Raw genomic sequence first — 24305 nt, 5'->3', positions numbered from 1 at the left:
CGGGAGCTGCCGAACGTGCGGCTTAGCTCCACATAGCCGCAACCGGAAGTCAGGACCCCTGCTCACCTGTACCTCCGGTACCAGCCGGTACCTCCGCCACTGCTGATCAGCCCAGCAACTCCCAACATCTTCCATAGCTCGCCTCCATCACCCTTGATCAGTCTCGACCCCGCAACCTCGTAACCGCTATGACGACGGTAAAGATCAACGGGTACGAGACGACCTGCCTCTTTGTCTCCGGGAGCACAGAGTTTCATCCACCCTGCTATGGTAAGGCGCTGCTCCCTCCTGGAACGCTCCATCACTCAGAATATCTCCTGGCCTCCAGATCCCATTGCATGCAAATCCAGGGGTACTTCGTCGCGACCCTCACCGTTCAGGGTGTAGAGTACAGCAACTTCAGGCTCTACATCCTCCCCCATCTCTGTGCTGCCCTGTTACTAGGTCACGATTTGCAATGTCACCTCCAAAGCCTTACTCTGAAATTCGGCGGACCCCTGCCTCCCCTCACCGTCTGCGGCCTCACAAACCTGAAGGTCGATCCGTCTTCACTTTTTGCAAACCTCACCCCGGACTGTAAGCCCGTCGCCACTAGGAGCAGACGGTACAGTGCACAGGACAGGATCTTTATCAGGTCAGAGTTCCAACGGCTCCTGTTGGAGGGGGTCATTGAGGCCAGTAACAGTCGCTGGCGAGCTCAAGTGGTGGTAGTGAAAACGGGAGAAGCACAGGATGGTCGTTAACTACAGTTAGACCATCAATCGGTACACGCAGCTCGACGCATACCCTCTCCCACGCAGATCTGACATGGCCAATCAGATTGCACAGTATCGAGTCGTCTCCACAGTTGACTTGAAGTCCGCCTACCACCAGCTTCCCATCCGTCCGGATGCCCACCAATACACTGCGTTCAAAGCAAATGGCCGCCTCTATCATTCCTTAGAGTTCCCTTCGGCCTCACCAATGGGGTCTCAGTCTTCCAGCGAGAGGTGGACCGAATCGTTGACCAGTACAGGCTGCGGGCCACCTTGCCGTACCTAGATAACGTCACCATCTGCGGCCAGGATCAGCAGGACCACAACGCAAACCTCCAAAACATCCTCCATACCACCAAACTCCTTAACCTCAATTACAAGGAAAAATGTGTGTTCCGCACCAACCGCTTAGCCATCCTTGGCTACGTGGTGGAAAATCGAGTCCTAGGGCCCGGCCCCGACCGCATGCTCCCCCTCCTGGAACTCCCCCTCTCGCACTGCCCCAAGGCCCTGAAATGATGACTGGGGTTTTTCTCATATTATGCCCAGTGGGTCCCTAATTTGCGGACAAGGCCCACCCACTCATCAAGTCCACAGTTTTTCCCCTGACGGCTGAGGCCCACCGGACCTTCAACCACATCAAGGCGGACATCGCCAAGGCCACAATGCACGCGGTCGACGAGTCCCTCCCCTTTCAGGTGGAGAGCGATGCATCGGATGTAGCTCTGGCTGCCACCCTCAACCAGGCAGGCAGACCAGTGGCTTTCTTTTCCCGCACCCTCCATGCCTCTGAAATTCGGCACTCCTCCGTCGAAAAGGAAGGCCAAGCCATTGTGGAAGCTGTGCGACATTGGCGCATTACCTGGCGGGCAGGAGATTCACTCTCCTCACTGACTTGGTTGCCTTCATGTTTAGCAAAACGCAGCGGGACAATATCAAAAATGACAAGGTCTTGAAGTGGAGGATCGAGCTCTCCATCTATAACTATGAGATCTTCCCGGGGAAGCTCAATGAGCCCCCAGAAGCCCTAACCCGAGGTACATGTGCCAGCGCACAAGTGGACTGACTCTGGGCACTCCACAATGACCTTTGCCACCCGGTTCTTCCATTTTATCAATAGCAACCTGCCCTACTCCATCGAGGAGGTCAGGAATTGACCAGGGACTTCGCGCGGAGTGCAAACCACACTTACACCGTCCTTTAGACTTAATGCCCGTGACATAAGCGTCTCTGATTAGTAGTTTGGTGTGTTGGACTGCCGACACTGCCTGGCAATTATAGTTCCTACCAAGTATCCATAGAGCCTACAAGAAATCGTCCTGAGACACCCCCGGGAGTTGACGTCTCGTGGCCAGGAGGTGCCTGGCGAACACTTGATTCACAGACTTGAGCAGCGCAGGAGAGCATACACTTTTATACGGCGCCTGCTGGGAGGAGCCAGCAGGCTGGGATTTACTATGATACCTGTAATACAGTGGCAGTATCGTAATACACGCAGTGTGTTACCAGTGGTGTTTACCACATTCACCCCCTGTTTAAAAAAGAGTCCGGCGGGGATGAAGAACAACGTTATAGATTGAGTCTGTTGGGGGCTTTGACCCTCCGCTGGTGGTGGTGTGGGCAGCGATGTGGTCACCTGCGACTCCGGAAGCGTGTTGTCCTCTCCTTCGTCACCCTGTAGTGGATCCGGTGAGAGGGCGGATGCTGCTGGGGTGGGGGCTGCGGTGAGGTTCGCTGGTGGGTGGGTGGGCGGCGCAGGGGCGAGGGAGACAACCGGGGGGGGGGGGGGGGGGAGAAATGGTACCATGTTGGGGGTTGTGGGTGGGGACCCGGCGGGTGACAGGTCCCGGAGGGAGACTGTCCTGTCATTCATCGGGATGTGCCACGTAGGTGTACTGTGGGTTTGCATGGAGGAGGTGGACTTTCTCGACCAGGGGATCCTCATGCTTCCTCACATGCTTCAGGAGGAGGACAGGCCCAGGAACTGTCAGCCATGTTGGGAGCGAGACCCCGGATGTGGACTTCGTAGGGAAGGAAAACCCACGTTTGTGAGGGGTCTCATTAGTAACAGTGTACTGGAGCGACCGGATGGAGTGGAGCATGTTGGGGAGGACCTCCTGTCAGCTGGAGACTGGGAGATTCCAAGACCGAAGGGCCAGCAGGATGGCCTTCCAGACTGTCCCATTCTCCCTCTCCACCTACACGTTTCCCCAGGGGTTGTAGCTGGTCGTCCTGCTCGAGGCGATGCCCTTGCTGAGCAGGAACTGACGAAGCTCAACGCTCATGAAGGAGGATCCCCGATCGCTATGGATGTAGATGGGGAAACCGAACAGGGTGAAGATGTTGTGCAGGGCCTTGATGACCATGGCAGAAGTCATGTCGGGGCATGGGATGGCGAATGGGAAATGGGAGTACTCATCAATGATATTGAGGAAGTACACGTTGCAGTCGATGGAGGGGAGGGGTCCTTTGAAGTCCATGCTGAGGCGCTCAAATAATAGTGACGAACCCAGGGGGGCCAATTTGTTATGGTAGTAGGACTCTGGAAGGGGCCCCACTATTCTGGTAAATTTATACGCCCCAAATTGGGATGAAGCGGAGTTCATCAAGGGAACAATGGACAAAATCCCTGACCTGGATACCCACCAACTCATCATGCGTGAGGGGGCTTTAATTGCGTGCAAGATCCATAAAATAGACAGATCCATCCCTGGGATGGCAACAATAACAGGTATGACACAAGAGCTAAACGTCTTTAAGGAGCAGGTGGGGTTTGGGTGGGGGGGGGGGAGGTAGTGGACGCATGGAGGTTCAATCACCCAAGGTTAAAATAATTCTCCTTCTCCAAGTTGCACAAGGCTTACTCGCACATAGACTTTTTTGTCGTAGGAAATATGGTGCTACGAGGAGTAGTGAGGGGGGAATACTCCGCAATAGTGATCTCCGACCATGTGCCACATTGCAGGAAGAGGGGCCAGGACCCCATGGAGACTGCACGTAGCCCTCCTCACCAAAAAGGAATTCTGTGAAAAATAATAGCTGATAGGGCTCTGAGAGACATGAAGGAAAAGGCGGCTATGCAACGGCATACTGAAGGAGGATTAGTATTACTCCACAGCTCCAGCCGTGGAACTGCTGGCAGAGAGGAAAAAGCTGCAGATGGAATTTGATCTGCTCTTCATGGAGAAAACAGTCCATCAGCTCTGCCACTCACGGGATGGCCTTTTATGAACATGGAGACAAGGACAACCGCATGTTGGCGCACCAACTAAGGAACCAGGTTGTAGTACAAGTCATGGACAGAAACAGTTGGATGGTTGCGGCCCCAAAAGAGGTTAACGAGGCCTTTGCAAACTTTTACCGAGGCCTATGCACGTCCCCCGGAGGGAGACCCGGGGTGAAACAGTTCTTGATGTAGATATACCAGTGGTGTGGGGAAGACAAGAAACAGGGCCTGCTAGCACCATGAGTGCTCAATGAAATCATGGAATGCATTAATTCTGTGCAGTCAGGGAAGGTGCTGGGGCCCGATGGGTTCCCGGTAAACTTTTACAAAACAATTTGCAACAGCACTGGCCCTGCACTTGCAGGAGATGTTCAACAATTCATTGTCGAAGGGAGCCCTGCTGTCACGATTGGCACAGGCCTTGGATATTACTGATCCCAGTAAAGACAAATACCCGATGGAGTGTGGACCATATAGACCCATCTCTCTTTTAAATATAGATGCAAAAGTTCTGGCAAAAGAACTGGCAAGGTGTCTGGGAAAGTTGCCTGCCAGAAGTGACTGTGGAAGATTAGAGTGGGTTTGTCAAAGGCAGACAGCTAATAGCGATCATCAGACACCTGCTGAATGCAATGCCCACCCGGGGTTGAGACACCTGAAGTGGTTGTCTCCCTGGATGCTGAGAAAGCCTTTGATCGAGTAGAATGGAGCTATCTCATGGAGGTGCTTGAACAGTTTGCGTTTGGATCAGGGTTCACCATGTGGGTGAAACTCCTGCACAGTGCATCCATGGAGAGCATGCAGAAGAACACCACCAGCTCCGAGTCCATTCTGCTCCATAGAGGTGCTGTTATCCCCGCTCCTGTTCACACTGGAAAATAAGCCACAGGACATCGCTCTTAGATCTGCAGAGTGGTGGAAAGTAATTCGTAGATGGGGCAGGAAGCACACAGTTTCACTCTACGCAGATGACCTGCTCCTCTATGTGTCGAGCCACCTGGCCAGCATGAAAAGGATAATGAAATTCCTTAGATTGTTGGGGCTCATTCCCACTTTTGGTAGTGGGAAGGGTGCAGACGATCAAAATTAAAGTGCTTCCCAGGTTCCTCTTCATACTTCGATTGCTTCTGATCTTCATCCCCAAATCCTTCTTCACCATGGTTGATAAGCTAATTATTGCCTTCGTCGGTGGGGGATCTCTAGGGTACAGAAGTGGCAGGGATCCCTAGGGTACAGATAAACATCTTGCAGAGAGGGTGACACTTGGGAGGACTGGCTCAGCCAAATCTTTTAATTTATCACTGGGCAGCAAACACAGAGAGGGCGAGGGGGTAGCTGAGAGTGCCGGAGGCAGACTGTGTCCAAATGGAGGACGCCTCCTGTACGGGGACGCCTCTCCGGGCCCTGGCCACCACCTCAGTCCCAGCCCAACCCCTCCCCCCTGACACATACACACTCAAGGAGCCTCGTGGTAGTGGCCACAATAAAGACCTGAGGCCTCACGTGTACCGGCTGCGCCTGTCATTCGCGGACCTGCCGGACCGGGTATGCCGTCGAAGAGTCCAGCTGAGCAGAGGGACCTTACGGCGTGTCTGCCAGATCATGGTGCACCAGGCACCCCGGGAGAATGGGGGAGGTCACCTGCTTTCGGTAACCATAGAGTGACGGTTGCCCTGAACTTCTACGCCACCGGCCCTTCCAGGCGCCGAGTGGGGACACGTCCGGGATATCACAGAGCTCGATGCACATGGTCACAGAGCTCGGAGTCCCTACGTGCCCAGTCAGCACAATACATTTAATTGAATCTGGACTGGGCGCGGGCGCAGCGGGTTAGCCCCATCGCCGTTGTGCCCTAGGTCCAGGGGGTGATTGACGGGATATGTATCGTCCTACGAGCGCCTGAAGATGACAGGCCGCTTTACACAAAGCAAAAGGGGTTCCACTCAATGAACAGGAGCACAGTGGGTAGCACAGTTGTTTCACAGCTTCAGGATCCCAGGATCGATTCTGGCTTGGGTCACTGTGCGGAGTCTGCACGTTCTCGTCCGTGTCTGCGTGGATTTCCTCCGGGTGCTCCGGTTTCCTCCCACAGTCCAAAGATTTCAGGTTGGGTCGATATGCCATGCTAAATTTCCCTTAGATTCCAAAAAGTTTGGGTAGGGTTATGGGGAGAGGTTGGAGGTGTGAGCTTGGGTGGGGTGTGCTTTCCAAGGGCCGGTGCAGATTCATAGAACATAGAACAGTACAGCACAGAACAGGCCCTTCGGCCCTCAATGTTGTGCCGAGCCATGATCACCCTACTCAAACCCACGTATCCACCCTATACCTGTAACCCAACAACCCCCCCCCCCTTAACCTTACTTTTATTAGGACACTACGGGCAATTTAGCATGGCCAATCCACCTAACCCGCACATCTTTGGACTGTGGGAGGAAACCGGAACACCCGGAGGAAACCCACGCACACAGGGGGAGGACGTGCAGACTCCACACAGACAGTGACCCAGCCGGGAATCGAACCTGGGACCCTGGAGCTATGAAGCATTTATGCTAACCACCATGCTACCCTGCTGCCCCTCGATGGGCTGAATGGGCTGAATGGCCTCCTTCTGCACTGTAAAAAATTCTATGGTGTCTGACCATGAGCTGTGCATCATACACGCCATACACAGGCAGTGTGCATGACTCCTTCATCCTGCCACACTCGACGATTTCCGGCCTCTTCAAGGTGCACCCCAGCTGGGGTTTGTCTTCTGAGCGATGGGTTATCCGCTGTGGCCGAGGCTGATGACACCTATCCGGAGGCCGCAGACCAATGCGGAGACCTGTTACGACACCCATGCCGTGATCAGGAGCATGGTCGAGCGGTGCTATTTGGCCTTCTGAAGATGCGGTTCAGGTGGCTGGACCGCTCTGGAGGGGCCCTCCAGAATGACTCTGGGAGGGTCGCACACATCGTGGTGACCTGTTGCGTCCTCCACAACACTACGCAGCAGAGGGGTGACGAAGAGGATACGGGGGTGAGTGAGGATGGGCAGGACACCGCATCCCACCTCCACAGACTGTGAGCAGTTTTGGGCCCCATATCTCAGGAAGGATGTGCTGGCTTTGGAAAGGGTCCAGAGGAGGTTCACAAGTATAATTCTGGACTGAAGAACTTGTCCTATGAGGAACGGCTGAGGACTCTGTGTCTGTCCTCGTTGGAGTTTAGAAGGATGAGAGGCGATCTTATTGAAACTTACAAGATACTGCAAGGCCTGGATAGAGTGGACGTGGAGAGGATGTTTCCACTTGTAGGTAAAACTAGAACCAGAGGACACCATCTCAGACTAAAGGGACGATTCTTTAAAACAGAGATGAGGAGGAATTTCTTCAGCCAGGGGGTGGTGAATCTGTGGAACTCTTTGCCGCAGAAGGCTGTGGAGGCCAATTCACTGAGTGTCTTTAAGACAGAGATAGATAGGTTCATGATTAATAAGAGGATCAGGGATTGTGGGGAGAAGGCAAGAGAATGGGGATGAGAAAATATTGTTATGGGCCAGAGTTTATTTTCAATATATAAGAGACATTTTCAATATATAAAAGGTAAGAGAGAGGCATCATAAGAACATAAGAACTAGGAGCAGAAATAGACCGTCCGGCCCTTCGAGCCTGCTCCGCCATTCTATAAGATCATGGCTGATCTATTCGTGGTCTCAGAACCACTTACCCGCATTCTCGCCATATCCCGTAATTCCTTTATTTTTCAAAAAAACACCTACCCTATCTTTAAATATATTCAATGAAGTAGCGTCTACTACTCCTTTCGGTAGGGAATTCCATACTTTAACCACCCTCTGAGTGATGAAGTTCCTCCTTGATTCAGTCCTAAATCTGCTCCCCCTAATCTTGAGGCTATGCCCTCTTGCACTACTTTCACCTACCAGTGGAAACATCCTTTCTACATCTATCTTATCCATTCCCTTCAAAATGTTATATGTTTCTATTAGATCCCCCTCAACCTTCTGAATTCCAGTGAATATAATCCCAATCTACTCAGCCTCTCCTCATACGATAACCCCCTCAACTCTGGAATCAGCCTAGTGAACCTCCTCTGCACCCCCTCTAGTGCTAGCACATCCTTTCTCAAGTGTCCTCTCTCCTCTCATCCTCTCTCTACTTTTAAACTCAATCGCCTTCGCAACGAAGGACAAAATTCCATTTGCCTTCCTAATTACTTGTTGCACCTGCAGACCAACCTTCTGTGACTCATGCACAAGTACACCCAGGTCCCTCTGCACAGCAGCATGCTGCAGCTTTTTACCATTTAAGTAATAATCCGTTCTATTGTTACTCCTACCAAAATGCACGACTTCACACTTATTGACATTTTACTCCATCTGCCAGACCTTTGCCCACTCACTCAATGTGTCAATGTTCCTCTGTAAGGTTTTACAGTCCTCAGTACACTTTGCTCTGCCACACACCTCTGCAAACTTGGATACCTTACACGTAGTTCCGAACTCCAAATCGTCTATATAAATTGTAAATAATTATGGTCCCAACACCGATCCCTGAGGCACACCACTCGTCACTGATTGCCAGCCAGAATAGCACTCATTTATTCCCACTCTTTGTTTCCTGTTAGACAACCAATCCTCTATCCATGCTAGTACTCTACCCTTAACACCATGCATCCTTATCTTATGCAGCAGCCTCTTGTGCGGTACCTTGTCAAAGGCCTTTTGTAAATCTAGGTACACCACATCCACTGGGTCCCCTTTGTCTACCTTGCTCGAAATGTCTTCATAGAATTCCAAGAGATTCATCAAGCATGACCTGCCCTTCATGAATCCATGCTGCATCCGTTCAATGGGACAATTTCTATTGAGGTGCCCTCCTATCTCTTTCTTGATAATAGACTCAAGCATATTCCCCACCACAGAGGTTAAGCTAACCGGTCTATAATTCCCCATCTTTTGTCTACTTCCCTTTTTAAACAGTGGCGTCACATTTGCTGTTTTCCAATCCTCTGGGATTGCCCAGTGTTCAGCGAATTTTGGAAAATTACCGCCAGTGCATCTGCTATTACTCCAGCCATCTCTTTCAGTACCCTGGGATGCATTCCATCAGGGCCAGGAGACTTATCTATCCTGAGCTCCATTAGCTTGCCCAACAATTGCTCTTTTGTGATAGTAGTGGTTTCCAGGTCCTCACCTACCTTCTTCTCTCGATCAATTGCTGGCATGTTATTAGTGTCCTCCACTGTGAAGACCGATACAAAATATTTGTTCAATGCCTCTGCCAATTCATCATATCCCATAACTAAATGACCACTCTCATCCTCTAACGGACCAATGTTTACTTTAGCCACTCTTTCTGGTTTTATATAATTATAAAAACTTTCGCTATCTGTCCTTATATTCTGTGCCAGGTTTTGTTCATGTTCTATCTTACTTTTCTTTATGGCTCTTTTCGTGGCTTTCTGCTGACCTTTAAAGTTTTCCCAATCTTCTAGTTTCCTGCTGATCTTGGCCACTTTGTAAGCCTTCTCTTTCAATTTGACAGCCTCATGTATCTCCTTAGACACCCATGGTAGATTACCTCTTTTCTTACAATTCTTCCTTCTTACTGAAATATACTTTTGTTGAGCACTATGAAAGATTTCTTTGAAAGTACTCCACTGCTCCTCAACTGTCCTACCATAAAATATTTGTTTCCAGTCTACTTTAGCGAGGTCCTTCCTCATTCTATCGTAGTCCCCTTTGTTCAAGCATAGGACCCTGGTATTGGATTCTATCATCACACTCTCCATCTTTATACTAAATTCAACCATGCTGTGATCACTCCTCCCAAGAGGATCCCTAATGATGAGGTCATTAATTATTCCTGCCTCATTACACAGGACCAGATCTACGATAGCTTGCTCTCTCGTCGGTTCCATTACATATTTTTCCAGAAAACTATCCCGGATACATTCAACAAACTCCTCTTCAAGGCTACCCTGACCGAGCTGATTTGACCGATCTATATGCAGATTAAACTCTCCCATGATAACTGCTGTACCCTTTTCACAGGCATTAGTTATCTCTTCATTTACTGCCCGTCCCAGTGTGATGCTATTATTTGGTGGCCTATAGACTACGCCGATCAGTGTCTTTTTCTTCTTAGAATTTCTAATTTCTACCCAAATGGATTCAACCTCATTCTCCATAGAACCTATATCATCCCTTAATGCCACCCTGATGTTGTCCTTGATTATTAGTGCTACTCCACCTCCCTTACATTACACAGAATTTACAGTGCAGAAGGAGGCCATTCAGCCCATCGAGTCTGCACCGGCTCCCGGAAAGGGCACACTACCCAAGGTTAACACCTCCACCCTATCCCCATAACCCAGCAACCCCACCCAACACTAAGGGCAATTTTGGACACTAAGGGGAATTTATCATGGCCAATCCACCTAGCCCGCACATCTTTGGACTGTGGGAGGAAACCGGAGCACCCGGAGGAAACCCACGCACACACGGGGAGGATGTGCAGACTCCACACAGACAGTGACCCAAGCCGGGAATCGAACCTGGGACCCTGGAGCTGTGAAGCGATTGTGCTAACCACAATGCTACCGTGCTGCCCACATACCTGTTACATACCTGTCTATCCCTCCGAAATGTCTGGTACCCCTGGATATTTAACTCCCAGTCGTGACCATCCTGCAACCATGCCTCCGTAATGGCTATCAAGTCATTTTCATTCGCGATGATTTGTGCCGTTAATTCATCAACTTTGTTACGAATGTTGCGAGCATCCAGGTAAAGTGCCTTAATGCTGACTTTCTTATTATTATTAGAGAAATTGGACATCATGGAGTTCACCTGACACACAACTTTTAATAGATTGTGGTTATGGGGAACACAGGGGCTTACTCTGCAGGTGTGATGTACCAGAGATTCACAGTACTTTTAAATTAAAACAATGTTTATTTATGAAACTAGTGAACACTTTATAAACCCACAGTAAACATCTTAACAAATATCAACACCAATCCTACCCACAGATACAATATTCTATAAGTAAACCGTATTCTTTCCTTATTAACATCGAGAAGACAAAAGACCCTTTTTAACACAGAGATCAGGGGCAGGATTTTCTGACCACCCCTGCCGGGCCGGAGAATCGCCAGGGGGCGGCATGAATCCCGCCCCGACGCCGGCGGCTGGATTCTCCGGCGCCGGTTTTTTGGCGGGGGCAGCAATCGCGCCTGTCAGGGGCCGTTGGGAACGGCCCCCCCCGGCGATTCTCTGGCCCGCGATGCGCGGAGTGGCTGCCCATTTTCGGCAGGTCCTGCCGGCGTGGAATACACCAGGTCCGTACCGGCGGGACCTGGGCTCTGCAGGCGGCCTGCGGAGTCCTTGGGGGGGCACGGGGGGATCTGGCCTCGGGGGGTGCCCCCATGGTAGCATGGCCCACAATCAGGGCCCACTGATCCGCCGGCCAGCCTGTGCCGTGGGGGCACTCTTTCCCTCTGCGCCGGCCGGTGTAACGGTGCGCCATGGCCGCCGCGGAGAACAACCCCCCCTGCGCATGCGCTGGGATGACGCCAGCACACGCTGGTGCTCCTACACATGCGCCAACTCGGGTCTGTTATGATACCATGGGCGAGTGCGCGGTCATTTCCAGCCGCAGAGACCCCGGAGTCCCAACATAAGTGAATTAATCAATGCCTCACATTTTCCAAAGATCTTTAACTCTTGACTGCTCCAATGAGTTACAGGCACAGGGGTGGGATTTTCCGTTCTGCCAGCCCCTTTTTCCTGCGCGGTGCAGCCCGTTCCAGCAGCCCGCCCATGGGATTCCCCATTATGGCCACCCCACGCTGTCAGGAAACCCATGGGCGTGGTAGAGCTGCCAGCAAAGCGGAAGATCCCGCTGATGGAGAATCCTGGTGCAGATTTATAAGTAAACGTTAACAAACTGTTTATTAATAAAAAGGAAAAATGATGAACATATTTGGAAATAACAGGATAATGGTCTGCCAGACCACCTAATCGCAAGTTCCCGTCCCATCCTCTACCCAGATACACACATGGTAAAGATTGGCGGGGATAAAAAGAAAATGGGGATGAAAGGTTAGGTTTGAGATGAGTCTTCACCGTTGAGGTTGCAGCCTCTCGGAAATCGGTTCACGCAAGCGACTCAGGTTGGCACAATTGTGTCCTTCGACCACCAGATGGTGTTTCACCTAAGAATTCCAGGTTCATGCGATTCTGCTTTTCGGTCAGCAGATGTCGGTCGGTCTGGGGTGTTCTGAAAAGTGCAGTTCCAGCTGCCCTCTCAATCTCCCGTACCCCAAAACTACAATCCACGTTCCCATGCCCCTGCTGAATTAGTTTAAACCCCCCCAAAGAGCACTAACAAATCTCCCCCCCAGGATATTGGTGCCCCTCAGGTTCAGATGTAGACCATCGTGTCTATAGAGATCCCACCTTCCCCAGAAAGAGCCCCAGTTATCCAGAAATCTGAATCCCTCCCGCCTGCACCATCCCTGTAGCCTCTAGCAGAGGGCAGCAGAGCAGAGCTACTGATCAGCTGTTCTGGGGAAATTTGCATACGTGCAGTGCGGTCAGCCTAATTTGAAGGTGTACCCGCGAAGGAGACCCAAGGAGTTTGAGTGAAGGCAAGCATCCAGCAGAGGGCAGCAGAGCAGAGCTACTGATCAGCTGTTCTGGGGAAATTTGCATACGTGCAGTGCGGTCAACCTAATTTGAAGGTGGTTTGTGGAGGGGCTGTTGTCAAGTGACAGTTAAACCCGAAACACTTCGTCAGTGTTTCCCACCCTACCTCCTCCTCTAAACAAAAAAAAAAACCCGAAACACTTCGTCAGTGTTTCCCACCCTACCTCCTCCTCTAACCAAAAAAAAAATCCACGGTCGTTGGGAAGCGGGAGCAGGGGCCTGTCGTGAAGGTGAGTGAGTGCCTTTAAATTTGCTTACCTTTCAGCGGGAGCAGGGTTTGAGGGAATATCAGGTAAGCTCTTCCTTTATTTTTATTTTTCTTGTTTTTTTTAAATCTAGAGGTGATGTCAGGGAAGGCAGTACAACGCTCCTCCTGCAGAATGTTTGAGGTGAGGGACACCGTCAGTGTCCCTGCTGATTTCATCTGTGGGAAGTGCACCCAACTCCAGCTCCTCAAAAACCGTGTTAGGGACCTGGGGCTTGAGCTGGATGAACTTCGGATCATTCAGGAGGCAGAGGGGGTCATAGATAGGAGCTTCAGGGAATTAGTTACACCAAAGACTGGTAGTAATTGGGGACTCGATAGTCAAGGGCACAGATAGGAGATTTTGTGGGAGCGAGAGAGACTCACGTTTGGTATGTTGCCTCCCAGGTGCAAGGGTACGTGACGTCTCGGATCGTGTTTTCCGGGTCCTTAAGGGGGAGGGGGAGCAGCCCCAAGTCGTAGTCCACATTGGCACTAACGACATAGGTAGGAAAGGGGACAAGGATGTCAGGCAGGCCTTTAGGGAGCTAGGGTGGAAGCTCAGAACGAGAACAAACAGAGTTGTTATCTCTGGGTTGTTGCCCGTGCCACGTGATAGTGAGATGAGGAATAGGGAGAGAGAGCAATTAAACACGTGGCTACAGGGATGGTGCAGGCGGGAGGGATTCAGATTTCTGGATAACTGGGGCTCTTTCTGGGGAAGGTGGGACCTCTATAGACAGGATGAACTACATCTGAACCTGAGGGGCACCAATATCCTGGGGGGGAGATTTGTTAGTGCTCTTTGGGGGGGGGTTTAAACAAATTCAGCAGGGGCATGGGAACCTGGATTGTAGTTTTGGGGTACGGGAGATTGAGAGTATAGAGGTCAGGAGCACAGATTTGACTTCGCAGGAGGGTGCCAGTGTTCAGGTAGGTGGTTTGAAGTGTGTCTACTTCAATGGCAGGAGTATACGAAATAAGGTAGGGGAACTGGCAGCATGGGTTGGTGCCTGGGACTTCGATGTTGTGGCCATTTCAGAGACATGGACAGAGCAGGGACAGGAATGGTTGTTGCAGGTTCCGGGGTTTAGGTGTTTTAGTAAGCTCAGAGAAGGGGGCAAAAGAGGGGGAGGTGTGGCGCTGCTAGTCAAGGACAGTATTACGGTGGCGGAAAGGATGCTAGATGGGGACTCTTCTTCCGAGGTAGTATGGGCTGAGGTTAGAAACAGGAAAGGAGAGGTCACCCTATTGGGAGTTTTCTATAGGCCACCTAATAGTTCTAGGGATGTAGAGGAAAGGATGGCGAAGATGATTCTGGAAAAGAGCGAAAGTAACAGGGTAGTTGTTATGGGAGACTTTAACTTTCCAAATATTGACTGGAAAAGATATAGTTCGAGTACATTAGATGGGTCATTCTTTGTACAATGTGTGCAGGAGGGTTTCCTGACACAATATGTTGACAGGTCAACAAGAGGCGAGGCCACATTGGATTTGGTTTTGGATAATGAACCAGGCCAGGTGTTAGATCTGGAGGTAGGTGAGCACTTTGGAAACAGTGACCACAATTCGGTGACCTTTACGTTAGTGATGGAAAGGAATCAGTATACCCCGCAGGGCAAGAGTTATAGCTGGGGGAAGGGCAATTATGATGCCATTAGACATGACTTAGGATGTGTAGGTTGGAGAAGTAGGCTGCAAGGGTTGGGCACACTGGATATGTGACAGCTATTGCATGTTCTTGATAAGTACGTACCAGTCAGGCAGGGAGGAAGGGGTCGAGCGAGGGAACCGTGGTTTACCAAAGAAGTGGAATCTCTTGTTAAGAGGAAGAAGGAGGCCTATGTGAAGATGAGGCGTGAAGTTTCAGTTGGGGCGCTTGATAGTTACAAGGAAGCGAGGAAGGATATCTAAAGAGAGAGCTAAGACGAGCAAGGAGGGGACATGAGAAGTCTTTGGCAGGTAGGATCAAGGAAAACCCAAAAGCTTTCTATAGGTATGTCAGGAATAAAAGAATGACTAGGGTAAGAGTAGGGCCAGTCAAGGACAGTGGTGGGAAGTTGTGTGTGGAGGCTGAGGAGATATACTTTTCGTCAGTATTCACTCAGGAAAAAGATGATGTTGTGGAGGCGAATGCTGAGACCCAGGCTATTAGAATAGATGGCATTGAGGTGCGTAGGGAAGAAGTGTTGGCAATTCTGGACAAGGTGGAAATAGACAAGTCCCCGGGGCCTGATGGAATTTATCCTAGGATTCTCTGGGAAGCCAGGGAAGAGATTGCTGAGCCTTTGGCTTTGATTTTTATGTCATCATTGGCTACAGGAATAGTGCCAGAGGACTGGAGGATAGCAAATGTGGTCCCTTTGTTCAAGAAGGGGAATAGAGATAACCCCGGTAACTATAGGCCGGTGAGCCTCACGTCTGTTGTGGGTAAAGTCTTGGAGAGGATTATAAGAGATACGATTTATAATCATCTAGATAGGAATAATATGATTAGGGATAGTCAGCATGGTTTTGTGAAGGGTAGGTCATGCCTCACAAACCTTATCGAGTTCTTTGAGAAGGTGACTGAACAGGTAGACGAGGGTAGAGCAGTTGATGTGGTGTATATGGATTTCAGTAAAGCGTTTGATAAGGTTCCCCACGGTTGTCTATTGCAGAAAATACGGAGGCTGGGGATTGAGGGTGATTTTGAGATGTGGATCAGAAATTGGCTAGTTGAAAGAAGGCAGAGGGTGGTGGTTGATGGCAAATGTTCAGAATGGAGTTCAGTTATGAGTGGCGTACCACAAGGATCTGTTCTGGGGCCGTTGCTGTTTGTCATTTTTATAAATGACCTAGAGGAGGGCACAGAAGGTTGGGTGAGTAAATTTGCAGACGACACTAAAGTCAGTGGAGTTGTAGACAGTGTGGAAGGATGTTGCAGGTTACAGAGGGACATAGATAAGCTGCAGAGCTGGGCTGAGAGGTGGCAAATGTAGTTTAATGTAGAGAAGTGTGAGGTGATTCACTTTGGAAAGAATAACAGGAATGCGGAATATTTGGCTAATGGTAAAATTCTTGGCAGTGTGGATGAGCAGAGGGATCTCGGTGTCCATGTACATAGATCCCTGAAAGTTGCCACCCAGGTTGATAAGGTTGTGAAGAAGGCCTATGGTGTGTTGGCCTTTATTGGTAGAGGGATTGAGTTCCGGAGCCATGAGGTCATGTTGCAGATGTACAAAACTCTGGTACGGCCGCATTTGGAGTATTGCGTACAGTTCTGGTAGCCTCATTATAGGAAGGACGTGGAAGCTTTGGAACGGGTGCAGAGGAGATTTACCAGGATGTTGCCTGGTATGGAGGGAAAATCTTATGAGGAAAGGCTGATGGACTTGAGGTTGTTTTCGTTAGAGAGAAGAAGGTTAAGAGGTGACTTAATAGAGGCATACAAAATGATCAGAGAGTTAGATAGGGTGGACAGTGAGAGCCTTCTCCCGCGGATGGAGGTGGCTAGCACGAGGGGACATAGCCTTAAATTGAGGGGTAATAGATATAGGACAGACGTCAGAGGTAGGTTTTTTACGCAAAGAGTGGTGAGGCCGTGGAATTCCCTACCTGCAACAGTAGTGAACTCGCCAACATTGAGGGCATTTAAAAGCTTATTGGATAAGCATATGGATGATAATGGCATAGTGTAGGTTAGATGGCCTTTAGTTTTTGACTTCCCATGTCGGTGCAACATCGTGGGCCGAAGGGCCTGTACTGCGCTGTATCGTTCTATGTTCTATGTTCTGTGCCGGCCACCAGATGGTGGTGTACATGGGATGCTCAGATCAATGCACATCTACCTTTCTACCATCAGAGGGAGCTTTTGTTCCTTGTGAGAACAATACAGCTCTGGGGCTGGATTCTCCGATCCCCGAAATCACGTTCGATGATGTGGCAGAGAATCCCCGATGACGCTGAAATTGTGGGCGGCCCCTGGCCACTGATGCCCAGCTACCCACTCCCGGGGCTGCATGCATCGGACTGTCTAACACTGTATTGGCTGTTTCCCCCACACCAAGAGAGGTCACCCATAACCGCCGGCAGTGGGAGAAAACTGTAGAGGGACCACCGGACCTGTGGCCTTTCACACCGACAGAGCAGCGGGCCGTGGACGTGGGTCCGAGGGAGGGGACGTTGCTTGGGTGGAGATCAGCCGTGGGCGAGAAAGTGAGACTCCACTGAATTGTGGTTCCCCATGCCACGTGTGTCAACCTCCTCCAACACCACCCTCACACCACCCTTATCCTCACACCACCCTCAGTCCCACCCTACACTCATCCCCATACTGCCTCCCAATTCCCACCCTTCCGGCCTACAGTCTAATCATGCGGCTTGTCTTGTGTCTTAAAGGAGCTGCTGGTGACCCGCGCCCCACCATACCGGTGCCACAGCCTGTGTTCTGAGCAGCAAGGGCGGAACCGACACAGAGTTGACCCATATGCCTGAGACCCAGGAAACCTAGGAACTCGGGTCCGAGGATGACACGGATTTCCCATTACAGCTGTCTCCAATACCTTCCATCATCCCAGAGACACTCACCTCGTTTGGGCACTTTAGTGAAGAGGCACCTGCTTGGGACTATCTCTATGTGCATCACACAGATGCTTCAATACATCATGTTGAGGGAGGATCTCCTGACGAGGAGGACGCTCGGAAGGCGGGCCAACTCCAGGAACTAGCTGTCGTCCAGACGCATTTCGGACTTCGGGCACAGACAGTCCCATCTACTGTAGAGATGCAGTCACAGAGCCAGGGACTACATGAAGAATTGTCAGTGAGCATCCAGCACTTGCAGGCATAGGTGGAGGATTCCAACTCCATGCAGGAGCAGGAGGTGGTGCCGACCATGTGCGCCACCCAGGCCAACACCGGATGTGTGGCGTCCGTGGTGGAGACCTTGTGGGCGATGGGTTTGGCTATGGATGAGCATGTCTAAGGCCTGGGGCAAATTGTGCAGGCGGTGGCAGAGGCCCAGGATAGGACTGCCCAGTCACAGGCAGCCATTTGCCAGAGCCACCTCATTATTGCAGCAGCGCTCCTGAGTTTGGCGCAGTCACCACGGGCCATGGCTGTAAGTGTCGGCGGCATTGCCCAGGTGCTGGCCAACATGGCAGTGTCACAGAGGGAGGTGGCCCAGTAACAAAGGGAGATGGCGCAGGCACTGGCTGATGAGGCACAGACACAGAATGTGGTGGCACAGTTGTAGCATGATGTGGCACAGTCCAGCCTGAGGTGGTCCACCTTCGCGAGCATGCAGACCCCGGCCGAGACGGGAGCGGGCCTCCTAGACTGGTAGGGCCAGGTGTTTGGGGTGTATCAGGGAATAGCTCCGCTCGCACCTCCATCCCATGGAGTATCCCTGGGCCATTGGGCACCCCTAAGGAGGAGGAGATGATTGGGTCCGTGCCAGGATGAAGCCGTCTTACACACTGCCTCAGTATCAGTCGCAGACGTGCATGATGCCTATCTGATGGTCGCATATCAGCTGCACGTTCATTGAGTGGAGCCCTTTTCTGTTTGTGAAAATCGGCCTGTCATCTGCAGGTACCCATCGGGCGACATCCATCCAATTGATTACCCCCTGTACCTGGGGCATAGCGGCGAACCATCTGCTCTGGAATTGTGGTGGGCTTGGTCCACATTGAAATGGTTGTATTGTGCCCATTGGGCATCTAGGGCCTCTGTGACGGTGCAGATGCACCTGCGCACCGAGCTCTCTGAGATCTCGGACAAGTCCCCACTCGGCTTCTGGAAGGACCCCATGTATAAACCGTCCGTCACCTTGACTTCCAACGGGAACATGCGTTCTCCCCAATACCCCTGCGGTGCCAGTTGTGCCATCAGATATGTCTCACTGTCCCCCTTCAACAGCACTTCTGGTCCGCCAAGTCCTTCTATGACAGGCCTGTTGGGTGGCCAGCTCTCCATTCTGAGCGGCTGCCCACTGTTGCACTGCTGCACTCTCGCTACTGCACCCTCAGCTGTGCATCCCCCAGGCTAGGAGGAAGGACACCATTGTTGGTTCTATTCCAATATCTACTGTCTGCAGGGAGTGAAAGATGGCACGTTGGAAAGGAATGTATCCCCGTGTCCAACCTGGTCTAGCAGGCTAAATGGTGCTCCCAGTTGGCACTGTAGACTCTTCCCCCACATGTCCCCACCTCCCCCATTTCCGCACCCACGGCCCCATTGGTGCCTAGCAGGGGAATCATCAGCTGGCACTACCCATGCCAGCGGTTGTCTTCACCCCCCCTGTCCGGCACCCCCTCTATAGGGACTACTGTGGACGCTGCTCTTTGGTGGGCCATGTGATGCCCCGCCGGCAGATGGCAGCGGTTGTGGGAGTTATGGCGGTGGGTGGGGTGCGATGGTGGTGAGGGGGAGAATGCGAACTGTGGTTTGGGGGTGGTGGGATGGGGGCTGGGGTGTGGGGTGTGGGAGACAGGGGGCGGGGGTGAGAGCACCAATCAGCCGGTGAAATTCTGCAGAACCAGGGGCCAAGGTGGGTGGTCAGTGGGGTGTGTTAACAAGATGGCTGCCTTGCAGGCCGCGGCAATGGCGATCCATGCCTAGGCACCACCCCAGTCCCGGCCTGGCAGCCATGTCTCTCCTCTCTGTGTCCTACCTCTTCCCTCTCCCTCACCAGCCAGTTTCAGAATTTTTAAAAGCACAGTGAACCTCTACATTGGTAATTCATCCCATTGGAGGCAGGGAATCGCGGAGACCCCAGACAAAACTGGGTTGGGCCCGCTACTGAAATGTCAATGGTGTTTACTGTACTTACATTTTGGATGAAGATGTGCATCTCATGGTCGTACACCAGCTGCACATTCATGGAATGGTAACCCTTTTGGTTTTTGAATCCCAGCCCCTCATGCGCCGGTGCTCATCGGGGGATATGCGTCTCATCGATCAACCCCTGGATCTGGGGCATCCCTATGATGGCGGCAGGTCCCACTGACTGGGAAACGTGGTCGGCTCGGTCAACATTGAACCTGATATATTGTATCACCCGGGCACTTTGGGCATCCGTTACGGCACAGATGCACCTGTGTACCGAGGTCTGTGCGATCCCAGACAGGTCCCACACGGTGCCTGGAAGGAATCCGTGGAGAAAGGGTTCAGGGTAGCCGGGCGCGGATGTCCTCCCACATATACCCGCAGTTCCAGGTATAGAGTATAGAGAAATACAGCACAGAACAGGCCCTTCGGCCCACGATGTTGCGCCGAACCTTTGTCCTAGGTTAATCATAGAATTTTGTGGCACAGTGGTTAGCATTGCTGCCTACGGCGCTGAGGACCCGGGTTCGAATCCCGGCCCTGGGTCACTGTCTGTGAGGAGTTTGCACATTCTCCCCGTGTCTGCGTGGGTTTCACCCCCACAACCCAAAGATGTGCAGGTTAGGTGGATTGGCCACGTTAAATTGCCCCTTAATTGGAAAAAATGAATTGGATATTCTAAATTTAAAAAAAAAAAAAATCATAGAATTTTGGACAATTTGTCATTGCCAATCCACCCAACCTGCACATCTTTGGACTGTGGGAGGAAACCGGAGTACCCGGAGGAAACCCACGCAGTCACGGGGAGGATGTGCAGACTCCACACAGACAGTGACCCAAGTCGAAATCGAACTTGGGACCCTGGAGCTGTGAAGCAATTGTGCTATCCACAATGCTACCGTGCTGCCCTTAAGAAGTTAACCTACACTCCCTTATTCTACCCTAATCCAAGTACCTATCCAATAGCCGCTTGAAGGTCCATAAATTTTCCGACTCAACTACTACCACAGGCAGTGCATTCCATGCCCCCACTACTCTCTGGGTAAAGAACCTACCTCTGACATCCCCTCTATATCTTCCACCATTTATCTTAAATTTATGTCCCCTTGTAATGGTGTGTTCCACCCGGGGAAAAAGTCTCTGACTGTCTACTCTATCTATTCCCCTGATCATCTTATAAACCTCTATCAAGTCGCCCCTCATCCTTCTCCGTTCTAATGAGAAAAGGCCTAGCACCCTCAACCTTTCCTCGTATGACCTACTCTCCATTCCAGGCAACATCCTGGTAAATCTCCTTTGCACCTTTTCCAAAGCTTCCACATCCTTCCTAAAATGAGGTGACCAGAACTGCACACAGTACTCCAAATGTGGCCTGACCAAGGTTTTGTACAGCTGCATCATCACCTCACGGCTCTTAAATTCAATGCCTCTGCTAATGAACGCTAGCACACCATAGGCCTTCTTCACAGCTCTATCCACTTGAGTGGCAACTTTCAAAGAACAATGAACATAGACCCCAAGATCTCTCTGCTCCTCCACATTGCCAAGAACCCTACCATTAACCCTGTATTCCGCATTCAGATTTGTCCTTCCAAAATGAACAACCTCACACTTGTCAGGGTTAAACTCCATCTGCCACTTCTCAGCCCAGCTCTGCATTCTATCTATGTCTCTTTGAAGCCGACAACAGCCCTCCTCACTATCCACAACTCCACCAATCTTCGTATCATCTGCAAATTTACTGACCCACCCTTCAACTCCCTCATCCAAGTCGTTAATGAAAATCACAAACAGCAGAGTACCCAGAACTGATCCCTGCGGTACGCCACTGATAACTGGGCTCCAGGCTGAATATTTGCCATCCACCACAACTCTCTGTCTTCTATCGGTTAGCCAGTTTGTTATCCAACTGGCCAAATTTCCCACTATCCCATGCCTCCTTACTTTCTGCATAAGCCTACCATGGGGAACCTTATCAAATGCCTTACTAAAATCCATGTACACTACATCCACTGCTTTACCTTCATCCACATGCTTGGTCACCTCCTCAAAGAATTCAATAAGACATTCAATAAGACAATTCAATAAGACAATAAGGTGCGTCATGATGCGGCAGATATGCCGTATGGTCTTCCTGCTCAGCTCGAGTCTTTGGTGACATGCTCGGTCCAGCAGGCCCTCGAAGGGCAGGCGCTGCCAGTACACATGGAGCTTAATGCAGCGTCTCCTTCCCACATCCTCCTCAGCCTGTTGACAGCCGGCTCACCATCCTCACTGGCCGGCTCCTGTTCTTCTGCGGCAAGCTGTGCTACTGAAATGGCCCTCCCCGAGCAGCTCCTTCTTGTACAGCGTCAATGCATCCACCAGGGCTGCGGCGGCAAGGCAGATGCCAATCACTCCTGGTTGGATACTGAAATCTATTGAGTGCAGGGGGTGAAAGTCAGACATGTGAGCATGGTGCGTACTCCTGTGCCCAACCAGGTCCAATGGACTACACGGTGGCCCCTGCCTGCCCCCCCCCCCCCCCCCCCCCCCCCCACTCCTCTCCTGTTTCCACATCGAACCTCAGCCATTCCCCCTGACACTCTGTCCTTTGCCCCGCACCCCTGGCTCCATCGGTGCCCAGGACTCATCCCTGTCGGCATGGGTATTGGTGGCTGGCACTACCCATGCCAGCGGTACACTTTGCGGCTCCTTTCTGGCACCCCCTGTAGGAACTAATGTGGGTACCCCCCTCAGGAAGACCACATGATACCTCACTGGCAGGGTGGCATCCTGTGCTGGGTGGGGCTGTTGGGGGGGGGGGGGGGGGAACCACCCGGCCAGTGTTGCTCTGCGCAATCACAAGCCACAGTGGATGGTCAGTGGGGTGGCCATGCATCAAGATGGTTGCTTTGCAGGCCGCAGCAATGGCAGTCTGTGCCTGGACACCACAGTCCCGGGGGGGCCACCCCAACTCATGGCCTATCCCCTGGTCACCGCTCGCTACTCCCCCCGGCCCTGGCAGATGCCGCCCCCAGCCAGGGCTGGGCCGGCAGCCACAATCGCACCTCTGGGAGCATGTCCTATTCCTCTTTCTCCCCCAGCACCTACAGTTCCTGTTTCCCGATTTTATAGACCATAAGTGAACCTCACCGTCAGTATTTACTCCTGGCGGAGGCGGAACATTACGGGAGACACAGAGATTCTTGGGGCAGGCCCATTAATGATATGCTAATGGTATTTACTATGCAATTTGCATGCCCACACTGGCGTGTAGCATAGAATGCATGGCACCAGACGATGGCATTCTGCTGGGAGCCTGGCGCCAGTCTCGATTTTCGGCTCACACATGGTTCTCCGCCCAATGGCGTTCCGCTATTCCGGCGTTGCTGGATGAAGAATCCTGCTCTGTGTTTCCCGCCGAAACTGAATTGCAGTAGTTTTACGATCTCCTTACGGCAGAGAGAGATGCAATTCAGTGTTTCACTCCATGCAAATTTATGTTTGGTACTGAATATAAGGGATTCCTGGGGAAATCCCGCTATCAGGTGCCATGTTGAGCGGGCAGCCGATAGTGGGCTCCTGAGGTCGGGCACCCCAACTTCTCCACCCGCACCACAAGTCGGCCCTGACCACAATCTAGCTCCGACATGCCCCACACCGCAAATCGGCCCCTGACACCCCCATCCTACCAAGTACGGGGATGGCCCGTCCCCTGTGTGTGCATGGGGGTGTCCCTCTATTACAGGGGCCTATTGGGAAGGAGGGGGTAGGGTCACCCCTGGACTTGGAGTGGAGGGGACCCAGGCAATCCTGGGGTTGGGGGCTGATTTATGGTGCGGGTGGGGGGGATTGGTAATCTCTACCATTGTGACCCAGTTATAGTGGACCTTGCGGTGGCCCAAGAGGGCAACCGTTGCCCCCTTGGCCCCACCGCAAGGTCTACCACGTCAGTTTCACAATTGTAGAGACTGCAAGCGAACGTGATTCCTGACCGCGGAGACCGGACAATCTTAGGAGGCTAAAGCATAGGGCGCTGAGCCTGATAAACTGATGCAAATGGGTCAGAATGACTCATGTGCATTTATTTCCCTGGTCCCCTTGCATGGAAACTCCTTCATGCCGCCAGCAAGGTGTCAGAGGACATCAATCCTGATTTTGCCCTGCACCTGATTCGCCATCCCAATGGGGGAACGTATTCTGGGTGTCCCGGGGATGGAGAATCTCACCCAAGGAATTTCCAATTTAAGACATAGATGAGTAGGAATATCTTCTCTCAGAAATGCTTTGAAATTCTTGTCTCCAGAGAACAGTGGAGGCTGGATCATTGAATATATTCAGAGCTGTGTTGGACAGCTTTTTCATCCACATGAGTTGTGGGAGGGCAGGCAGGAAATTCAGATTACAATCAGGTCAACCGTGAGATGGTGAAGCAGACTTGTGGGGCAAATGACCTGTTCCTGTTTATATTTTGTATGTTCTTATTAACTTGTCTTTGAGGCCATAAATGACTGATAATAGCTGTGCCAAAGGCCAAATCTAATTGGAGTGATTCAAACATTGTAGTTCCAGGCG

General features: G+C 51.5%; 1 protein-coding gene across 5 annotated transcripts in view; it reads left to right on the top strand.

Annotated features, from left to right (window-relative positions):
• The window catches only part of sycp1 (synaptonemal complex protein 1), a 741816-nt gene that overhangs the window by 430839 nt on the left and 286672 nt on the right, over positions 1 to 24305 (top strand). The window lies entirely within an intron of this gene.

Source organism: Scyliorhinus canicula, chromosome 15, assembly GCF_902713615.1.
Source record: "Scyliorhinus canicula chromosome 15, sScyCan1.1, whole genome shotgun sequence".
NCBI classification, from domain to species: Eukaryota; Metazoa; Chordata; class Chondrichthyes; order Carcharhiniformes; family Scyliorhinidae; genus Scyliorhinus; species Scyliorhinus canicula.
The sequence above is the reverse complement of the archived record's forward strand: the minus strand, read 5'-3'. Positions and strand labels throughout refer to the sequence as shown.